The following is a 10,552-nucleotide window of genomic DNA, read 5'->3' on the forward strand; positions in this document are numbered from 1 at the left end:
TCATAGACTTATTATTCATTTATTTATTTATTTTGTTATTATTTTTTACATAATGGTTATTGGTTAAATAAGTGACTATTAGTAAAATTGTATATTTTTAAAATTTGTTCTTAATGATTAAGGATATTAAAAAAATACTTAAAAAAAATAATAAAATTTTTGAATACATTATAGAGTAGTCCTCGTTTGTTTTTGCTAATGAGATAAAACGAGATAAAGTTGAATAAAATATTATTAAAATATATTTTTTTAATATTATTTTTATTTTGAGATTTGAAAAAGTTGAATTGTTTATTTTATTTTGTGTAGAAATTTGAAAAAATTATAATTATTAGATGAAATGAGATGAAAATTTTTGTGAAAATGAACGACGCTGAAATGAATGGTAGGAAGGTAGTAAGCTGATCATTATCCTAATTAAAAACAAAAACAGACATTTTAATTGTATTATTATTGTTGATATATGAACAAACTAGATGGGCCGGGTCAAAATCACACAAAATAGGACAATCTAGAGGGACATTTTTCTAATGCCATGGGCAGTCTCGTGGTCAAGTTATCCATGAAAATTAGTTGGGCCTTTTTTTTTCAAACAAAATCTTTTATATATTGACTGCCATTAAGGTGGGAGTAAACCTATTAAGGCTATTATATATACACAGGAAAATGGAAATAACTTAGGTTCTTAGTACTCTAAAAGAGAAGTGTTTATTGGACCCAAAAAAAAAAAAAGGGAGCTAAAAGAAGTTAATAAAAAGGGATCATAGTTGCCATTAACTGGGGACACATGCTGTCAATCATGGGCCCTCATCTTTATCAAAGTGTTCCTGAACTTCTCTCCTTGCTAATTGCCATTTCTCCCTAATTCTTATTAGGAAACAGATTAATAAATAGGTTGTTAGTGGCATAAATCCGACGTAAATTGTGGAGACAGGTTTTTAGATTGATCAGTCGCTTGCTAGGTTGTTGACTGAGGTTAGGTTTGGATAGTAAGTTGAGATGAGATGAGATAAAAATTGAATAAAATATTATTAGAATATTATTTTTTAATATTATTATTATTTTAAGATTTGAAAATTTTGAATTATTTATTGTATTTAATTTATGTGAGAATTTGTGAAAGTTGTAATAATAACATGAAATGAGATGAGATGGGTTGAGAGTTCCTCTTAATCTAAACCGGGTCTAAAAAAAAGGTGGTGCATGTTAGTGGGATGGAGTGATTACACATGATGATATGATTGTACATATATATACAGAGAATGTCAGCTAGCAAAATATATGGTGGGTTGGTATTAAAAATGATCATAACATGTCATGTAAGAAACATATATAAAGACATGCATATACAATTTGTAGGAGCAAAAGCTGCCTGTTTAATCACCTTTCCTTCATTGGCAAAAAGATGAGGTTTTGATTGGATTTCCCAAAGTCCCATTGATAGAAAGGGTATGGGAAAAAGGAAGATAAAGACAACCTCATTCAAGGAGCAAGAAAAAAGTAGTAGTGTTCAGTCCACTGACTCATGATCATGAATTAAGGAGCTAGCTAGCTAGCCCAAAAATAAATATTTGTTGATCTCAAGGGGCCGGCACAAAAATGAAGGTACCCCCATGCATCTTTCATAGTCATGAAAGGGCACCCAGGCGCGCAGTAGCAAAAAGATGATGCTACGTATACCCCTTTTTACTTGATCAATATTATTGGTTTTGTATATAGCATCAGTATTAATATTTGACAAATGAGTCATAGATTCGATTTAAAATCACGCATTTATTGTGAAAAAAGTAAGTAAAATATCTAAAATCCACGTTATGAAAAAATTAATTTTTTAATACTAAACTCTAATCTTTTAAAATAAGTGCGTGACGCTTGCACAATTTATAACTGTATATAACAATATTCTTAATATTTATTTATATCTTAACGAGAAATATTTATTATGATTCTCAATCATATTTACGTAAACTTCATCCCATACAAGTTAATTAAGGTGCTCTAAACATTGACCCATTATAAATTAAAGGAATATTGATCCAATTAGCTAGCTAGCTAGCTAGCGATCACCCTAACTTATTTAATAAAAAATGGTTTTATTTATTTTTTAATTCAAATGTACATGACTAGACCCACTAGTACCAGGACGGGAAGTGTGTATATATATATAATAGGATGAAAATTAATAATTTTTTTTCATATATATACAAAAGTGATCAAGTAATTACGAGGTCGACGAAGCTAGCTAGCATTGATATGGATCATGCGGTAGTTGAAAGTGATACCAACGTGATATGTTCCCCCATGGCATATCGTAGGTACATGGTTGTTCCCCTTTCGCATCATTACAAGGTCCAAAAATAAAAAAAGTATCCAAGAGTTTGCAGAGCTCTCTATTGCAATTTAATTAATTAGAGTCATGATGAACAAGATTTTAGTTAGGAGATATTCATAGGCCATATATATATATATATATAGGACTTGCCCATGCTCTCCCTTTTTTGGACCTCAATTAATGATCAGATTATTATTTAATTCTCGACGTTGGACTAATTCCAAGGTGGTGGTTTGATAAAATTAATGAAAATCCCCGTATGTTGTTTTCTATATAAAAGCGCGCACTCCAGAGGCAACAAAAAAGAATTACAAGAATTAATAAAATTTGATTAAATGTGCTAAATTGATGTAAGAATAAGGAAAATTGGCAGGGATCGAGATGCATTTTATAATTAATATTTATAAAATTTAGGGTAGTGTCCCATCGAGCCCCTTAAGGGAGAGGTCGGTTGATTAAAAAAGGCATTTTTATGTTAATTTAGACGTTGCTTATAAATAATTAATGACCCATATAAGTAATTAAATGATCCAGCTATATATTTTAATACCCAAAAAAAAAAAGAATTGTCAAAAGATGACGGCTATAGCTTAAAATAGTACAATTAATGAACATGAAGTACTCGCTTCTCTTTTTAATCTCCCTTCTAATTTTCTACGCAGCCAACTAATTAGGAATTAATTAATGCACAAAATTTTCTTACTTTTTTCTCCATTCCTATCTGCAGTACTATCTCTCTTCTGATCTTTCTCCTATCATCGATGATCCCCTCTTAATTATATATTTTCCTTCTAAACTTTCTAATCATAGCGTAGGCGGAGAGAGAAGTAAAGGGGAAAAAAAAAGAACCTTTTGTAAATGTTTTTTTTTTTTAAGAAAAGTCTGATCTTAATAGGAAGCATCAAACTAAAGAACGAATACAAGGAAGAGAATATCCTCCAGTATAATACACTCCTCAGAAAGAAGTTATGCATCCTTGGCTAAAGCATGGACAGCAAAATCCATCTTGGTTTAAGATATTGATTTATATATATATGTTCTTATATGTAAACATTATTGCCTAGCTAGCTAGTAGACCTTTTAATTAGATGATCGATGGATGGATAATGAAGTGTGAGATTAATTATTCTTCCCACTTGACCATGCATGATGATCCACGACGTTGGTCCAAGATGTGGGGATAATATATATATGCATTAAGAAAGGCTGATGAATGATCACCTCAGGCTCAGGAGGCCGACTTTTTGCAGGAACATTTATTTGAATCGAACACGTACGTACGTGCAGGGTCAACTTGAATGAGAAATTGTGGACTTCGTACGTCTACAAGATCATCAAGAGTTAAGAGGATAGCGTAACATTGAGCATGTATCTATCTATCTAGTCAAGTCACTTTCTACTTTCTTCTCCTCTCCCAATAGTATTAATATTATATATTACCTTTTCCATTAATAATTGTGCATGATCCTATCATGTATATATGTCATAGCTAGGAATATATATATATATATATATGATGAGGTTGTGGCATATATGCATGCATGGGTGTAGGGTCTCCCCTCACGTACGTGTCACCCCGTCACTCATGTATATATGTCAGTTTGAGCTTATGATGGTCTTTATTCTAATTGTCTGGAGCTAGCATGCACTACAATTGGTGCAGTGCACTTATCCCAAAATTTTCAAGGAATTTAGAGTCACCGTATTTCTGCCCGGCGCCGGCCCTTCACAAAACCCAAATAAGAATATGGAATACTACTCGATCGTTCAAAGATAATACATGTTAATTCATTTATGTATGTAGCTAGGTAGATCTTTTTCTTTCCCCCATTTTAAAGATCATGTTTGTTTTGGGAGGACACGTCTCCCAAAATAAAGTACGTAAATCTGCTATAAATTCAAAGGATATATATATGATCGCGTGCAATTGGTAATGTTTTCCATTAATCATGAGTGTTCATGTACGTACGTAATTGCATGAATATTAATGGGCGAGACTGAAAAGAAAGAAGTGCAATGCTAGCTTGATCTGTCATGTTGGCTAATCCGGTCCATTCTATACTTCATCATGTATTAATTGCAAATACAAGGAAATGTGATGCTTAAATTTATGGGTATGTATGTTTAAATTCTAAAAACATGCTAAATAATTTCATACATGATTCTTGATCATATTTTACGAAATTCTTTAATTTCTTGGCATATATGCTTCAATTATTTTGGGTAATTTGTTTCACTAGGGAGTTAATTCTATTAATTAATTTAGATATTTCATTTTCTGATCTTATATATATAATGTCCATATATCATGTTTTCTAATTCTTTTTCTATATAGCCTTGCTAATTGTTGTCTATTTTTGGTTCCTAAATTGTATTCATAATTTTGAATTACTGACATGATGGATATATATATAAATATATATATATACATATATATATATATATATATATAATTACATGGGTTAAAATGACCAATATCAGAAAAAATGGATGATGAATTGATTTTTTTTTATTATTCCTAAAAAAAAAAGTATAACATCTTTTATACAGAAAAAAAAAAAAAAAAAGATCTTAAACTTTTGTTTGAGAATTGAGTACTGTGGATGCAGTATACGTGAGCAAAAAAGAGTGATGCTTATATATAATATATAATCTTTCTTTAATTTATAAAATCGAAATCATTAAAATATAATTATAATTTAATTTATTGTTGCTTGTATAGATCACCATTAATCATTTGCATATCCTCCCATTGTTTTTCGTTGGCCCATGATCGTATCATTTGATCCTCTACCTGTCCCTACTCTATATATAGTTTCCTTCTCTCCCCATGATGATGGATTTTCTTTTGTCGTCACAAAAAATATATATAGAGGACATACTTTCCTTTTCACCCTTCCCTTTCTACTTTTTTGTTACATGCATACACAGTATTAATTCCACTGACGGGATCCTTCTAGGAAGCTGGTGAAAGTGGTCTTTTGAAAGAAAAAGCTTTCCTCTTTAATTCCTCATTGATTTGGGTTTTTGGAAAAGATATGATGATCATGGGAATTATCATCTAGAGTGAGCCCTACAATCCATATATATTTTCCACATGACCCACCAAATTAGCTTTAATCCAAGCCTATATATATATGTTTGATTATTCATGACTCAGAACTATATATATATATTAGAGAATATGCCATCGATCAGGATTTTAATTTGGAAGAAGGATATATATACTAGCTAGCAGTACACATATTATGCATTGATAATCATGTTATTAATTTGCTATATATATTAGTTGTGCAACATCTCCTTAATTCATGATGATATATATACTTAATTGCATGCATTGAAAAATGATTACAAGCTGGAAGAGGTATTTACATTAATGAATATATATACTCTAAATATATATTATTTTGTGAATCCATGACAAATTAATAAATATTAATGCCAATTATGATTGCTTAATTCGATGATGCATTTCATCATATCGATCGGTCATTAAATTAGAGGTACTAAACAAAAAAGAGATATATTAAGCTGTACTCTTTATAGTTTTATTAATAAAAAAATTGAAAAGATAAAATATGTAATTGCATGCTCAGAGCAATGATACACACGTACGTACACAACATTCTTTACAATACATGATGTAAAATAAGGGTATTTTTATAAAGTGATGTTACTTTTATATAATATTTTACAATAATACTCTTCATTTAAATTAAAACATGATTGTAAAATATGTTGTAAAAAGTATTGTGTATTTATCATTTTTCTTAATGAAAACAAACCTTAAGGTTCATTTCGATGTAAGCTTATCTAAACTAAGTTATTTATGAATAATAGTGAGTCGAATAGGTAGCGTGAGTCATGTGGGGTTTATTTAAAATAAGTTTAAATGTATTTAAATATTAAGATGAGTTTAGTATTATTTATAAAAATTTGAAAAAAGTTGTGAATTAAATGCGGTATAAAAATTTGTTGATTTGAAGAAGATTATAGGTTTTATATATAAAGAAATTTTGAATTGAAATAAATTTAATAATTTAAGAATTAAATATTTAAATATTAAATTTAGTTTAAAATTAAACTTAATTGAAGCAATCTCAACGTATTCTTGCAGCCAAACGACGGCTAAAAGCATGCACCAACTGCGTCGGCCAATTGCATGCATGGCTTTATGATCAACACCACGCACGTACGATTTTCTATCTTCTTTTTGTAAAAATAAGAAGTAAAAATAAAAATCTGGCATTATCACAATACACAGAAAATGAGTGAGTTACCTGCAGATGGTACGTACGTACGTACGTACACAGATAAAAATGGGAGAGCTAGGTAGCTAGGACGGGTTGGGCATTTAGTTAATATAAATTAATATATATTTTATTCTGTCAAGTTGAGAATTGCATGCATGTGGAATCCTCTTGATCATAATACTTCGAAGTACTTTAAAAGGCGGTTTGTTCGATCGTGTGGGTTTTCTGCTAATGATCAGTGCCTTTGGCCGCGGGTTTCTTTGGCTTTATAGTTGTTTATCTTTAATAGGATCTTCTGCCAATGGACCTTCATTACATGCTTCATGTAGCTCTCTCTTTATATAAAATTAGATTATATACTTGTGTGTGATTTGATAGCTATCTAGCTAGGCTTGAACGTCAAACTTCTTTTAACTTTCCTACCTCACTTCGGGCATAGAGAAAAAAAAGCCTAGATCGACTCTCTCTCTCTGATCTCTCTCTCAAGTATATTGTAGCTGCAGCTTACTTCTCTTTGAAGCTTTTCTCTATATTCCCCAAACAAAGATACCCAATGCATGCCTCCAACTTGGAGAATCTCCAAGCATCAAACCAATATAACTTTAGCAGTAGCTAGAGAATGGATGAAAGTAGGCATATGTCATGGATAATGATCATGGGGAAAAAATGGGGTCCCTAGGTATAGTCCAAAAGAATGATTTTTGTTTTATTTTATCGATTTTAAATTTATTTTCTACTTCCTTTCAAAGTTACGTGATTATGGGTCAAGATTATTTTTTCCTTTTTCCCTTTTTCTTTTGCTCATTGGGGCCTCTCAAACAAAGTTGTCTCATTTACTTTGAGAATCAAAAGTACCTCAAATCAACCTTCTTACAGTTGGACCATTTGATATATGATGAGGGCATATAATATATATTGCGATTACACTCGGCCATGCAGCATGGTCATCATTTCAATGAAGAACATATTTATCTTTATGGACAAGTTATAAGAGCTAGCTAGCGACCTTTTTCTACACTGTGTTTGACGCTACTTTAACATCCATAATTGTTATCAGAGCAGTAATTAATGCTATATTTATACTAAATTGACTCTATTTTTTTTTGTTACCTTGATTGCAGAGAGAGTTTTAGAATTTAATTAGCTGACTAATATGATCTTTATTATTTTTTAACAGGCCGTAATTACGTCGTAATTATACTTCTAATTAATTAAAACAATAGAATATCGGTACGTAACAAGAAAGAACTTGGAGACTTTGGAGTTACGTTCTAACATAAATGCATTCCCTAGCTTAAAACTATCAATATTCCTATAAGTAGTGATATTCTTCATGGGAAAATAGAATCTCTTCAAGAAAATTTTGGAACGTCGGCACAGACAAAGATATATGGTAAATCGCTTGATCTCATGATATTGTCCATCAGCTTTTGCATTTTTTTGATTGAAAAGTTGTATCCCGTACGTGCACTATTGTGTTATGCCATGTTTTTTGTTTTCTTAAACATAAGCAAAGAAAAAGCAACTAAAACCTTTTCCACGTATTGGTAATCATATATACCCGCTCCCGGCCGCCTGATCTCTCTTTCTCTGTCTCGCCTTCGTTATTAATTCCCACAAGTATTTATCTTATTAGAAGTACCGTATTTTAATATACGAAGATAGGCGAGTTTTGTTTTGCTAGGCAACCGAGTGTGGCAAGCTGTCTCTTTGTACTGCGCAATATGAATACAAGCTGGGAAACGTAATATATTATATAATACTCGTGTATAGATCTTCAGTAAGATAATATTGGGAAAAGAACAGGAGAAAAATAAAATAGTTTTGTGAGTTAAAACGTACGTGGTTCTGTTAGATAGAGGAAAAAAATGAAAATCTAACGAGCTTTTCTCTTGAGTCTTCTATCGAGTTAAAGTTTTCTTGGGGTTGTCTGCAGGAGAAAAAAAAAAAAAAAAAAAAGAGAGAAAAATTAGTTGGATTAACATATTGTAAATGTAAAGTAATTTTCTTTTTTCTTTTTTTTTTTGGGAAAATTTAAACTCACGAAGTGGTACGTGAATACACACATACATTCACATACAAACAAGAGAGAGAGATGTGGATGGAGACGTGTAGGGGAAAGGAGAGTGGCCCAAGGGGTCAATTCTGGTAGGGTATGGTCTCCCCATCAAAGGGGTAGGATATTGATGGTCAATAAATGCTTTAGTTATAGTTTACTGTTTAGATCATGTGGTAATATTTCATAGCAGTAAACGAAGGAATTAGTAAGCCCACATGGTCACTGACTGACAGTGGCAGAATGTTAACTTTGTACGTGGTGGTCATGGTCTTACATCAAAAGATCATTGCAGTCAATGTAAAAGTGACGCTAAATTGCTGAAACCCAAAAGAAAATGCACAGAAAGATTTTGTTTTTCTCATGGCTATCCCACATTGTCATTATTGTTGTTCTTGAAAACATGCTCTGTGTATTTATCAGCCAGAATTGCAGGCAGCAATATTTCAAAACTGTCTGAGAGATATAGAATAAGGTGGTCAAAATATTATTGAGAGGTCATTTCAGTCTACAGTTTATCCATCAGAAGGGAAGTATGTAGCACTGTACGTAGGAGGCATCAGTATTTGTTTCAAACTGGCCCAACCAATTCCACTTGGTCTCCGCACTGTTTCTGTTTTCAGCCTAGCTGACCTTTTGGACACACCCATACCCTCTCACTCTCTCTCCCTCTCTCTCTCTAGCTCTCTGATCTATTCTTTCTCAAGAAAGCTGCCAACGGGGATCCATTTCATTTCAACCTGACAAACGATTTGCATAACCTGTCTTGAGTGTCTGGTAAATGCTATTTACCCTTCTTTTTCTCTCTTCAAAAGCTAATCATTTGCCTTGAATTTTCCATACAATAGTGAATCTCAAATGGTATATGTTCCTTACATCAACAAACACATGATCCACTGAACAAAGCAAGAGGGTATCCCCCAAAGAAAGAAAAAAAAAAAAAAAAAAAAAGGCAAGAGGGTATCGTATGCACCCCCCAACAAAAGCTGATCTTTATATTCAGGATGAAAAGACTAGCTCAACTATAATTGTGCAAAAATACTCACCCCTCTCCCTATCCATTTTTTTCTTCTGGTCAAGTGTCTATTGCGAGGTTTGCTTCATTTACACCCCTTACAACGCATTTTTCAGATTCGTGAATTGATGAAGACTCACATGAGGATCCTAAAAGAGAAAATGAATTATTGAGGCCAAGATATATATCCTCAAATTACGTCCCACAAAATTTATCAATCCTTGGATCATGAATCATCATCTCAAAATCTTAGAGCTAGGTAGCTTATTATTTCAAATAGGGCTTCCTTTCTGTCAGCTTTTCGTGGTAAACCTAAAGTACCATACTCAAACCCTTGTTTTTTTGTCGGCAAGTAATATCAATATATTACTAATACTAATTCATGTGGTCATGCATCTACTTACGTCACGTGTATTTCTTCCACGTTTTGATGTTGATAAATTCACGTACGTGTATTTGCAATACTGGCTGAGGAAGTGAAGTCTGCTTGATAGCTAGAAAATGAGCATACTTCTATTGCTATAATCTATTAATCTAACTGCAATGGTCTTAACAAATCCCTATATATCCCGGTAGCTAGGATTGAGAAGGGAGGGGGGGGGGGGGGGGAGGGGGGGGGAAGGGCCTACTCTCACTTTAGATTCTCCTCTAAAATTTTTTGCATACGAAGGAGAATGCTGATCAGGACACTACTGATGCCTTCCTCATGGAAAGAAGGGAAAAAGAACACTAAATTTTCCCTCCAATCACCATATTCATAAAGTACCGCTTTGACGCCTATTTATCGGTAGGAACATCTTTCGGTTTTCTAAACATATCCGTAATCACTTTCTAAATAATGTTTTTATATTTTTCCGCATTGTTTAGAATAGGAAAGAAGAGACAGCAACAAA

This window comes from Carya illinoinensis, chromosome 9 (genome assembly GCF_018687715.1).
Source record: "Carya illinoinensis cultivar Pawnee chromosome 9, C.illinoinensisPawnee_v1, whole genome shotgun sequence".
Classification (NCBI taxonomy): Eukaryota; Viridiplantae; Streptophyta; class Magnoliopsida; order Fagales; family Juglandaceae; genus Carya; species Carya illinoinensis.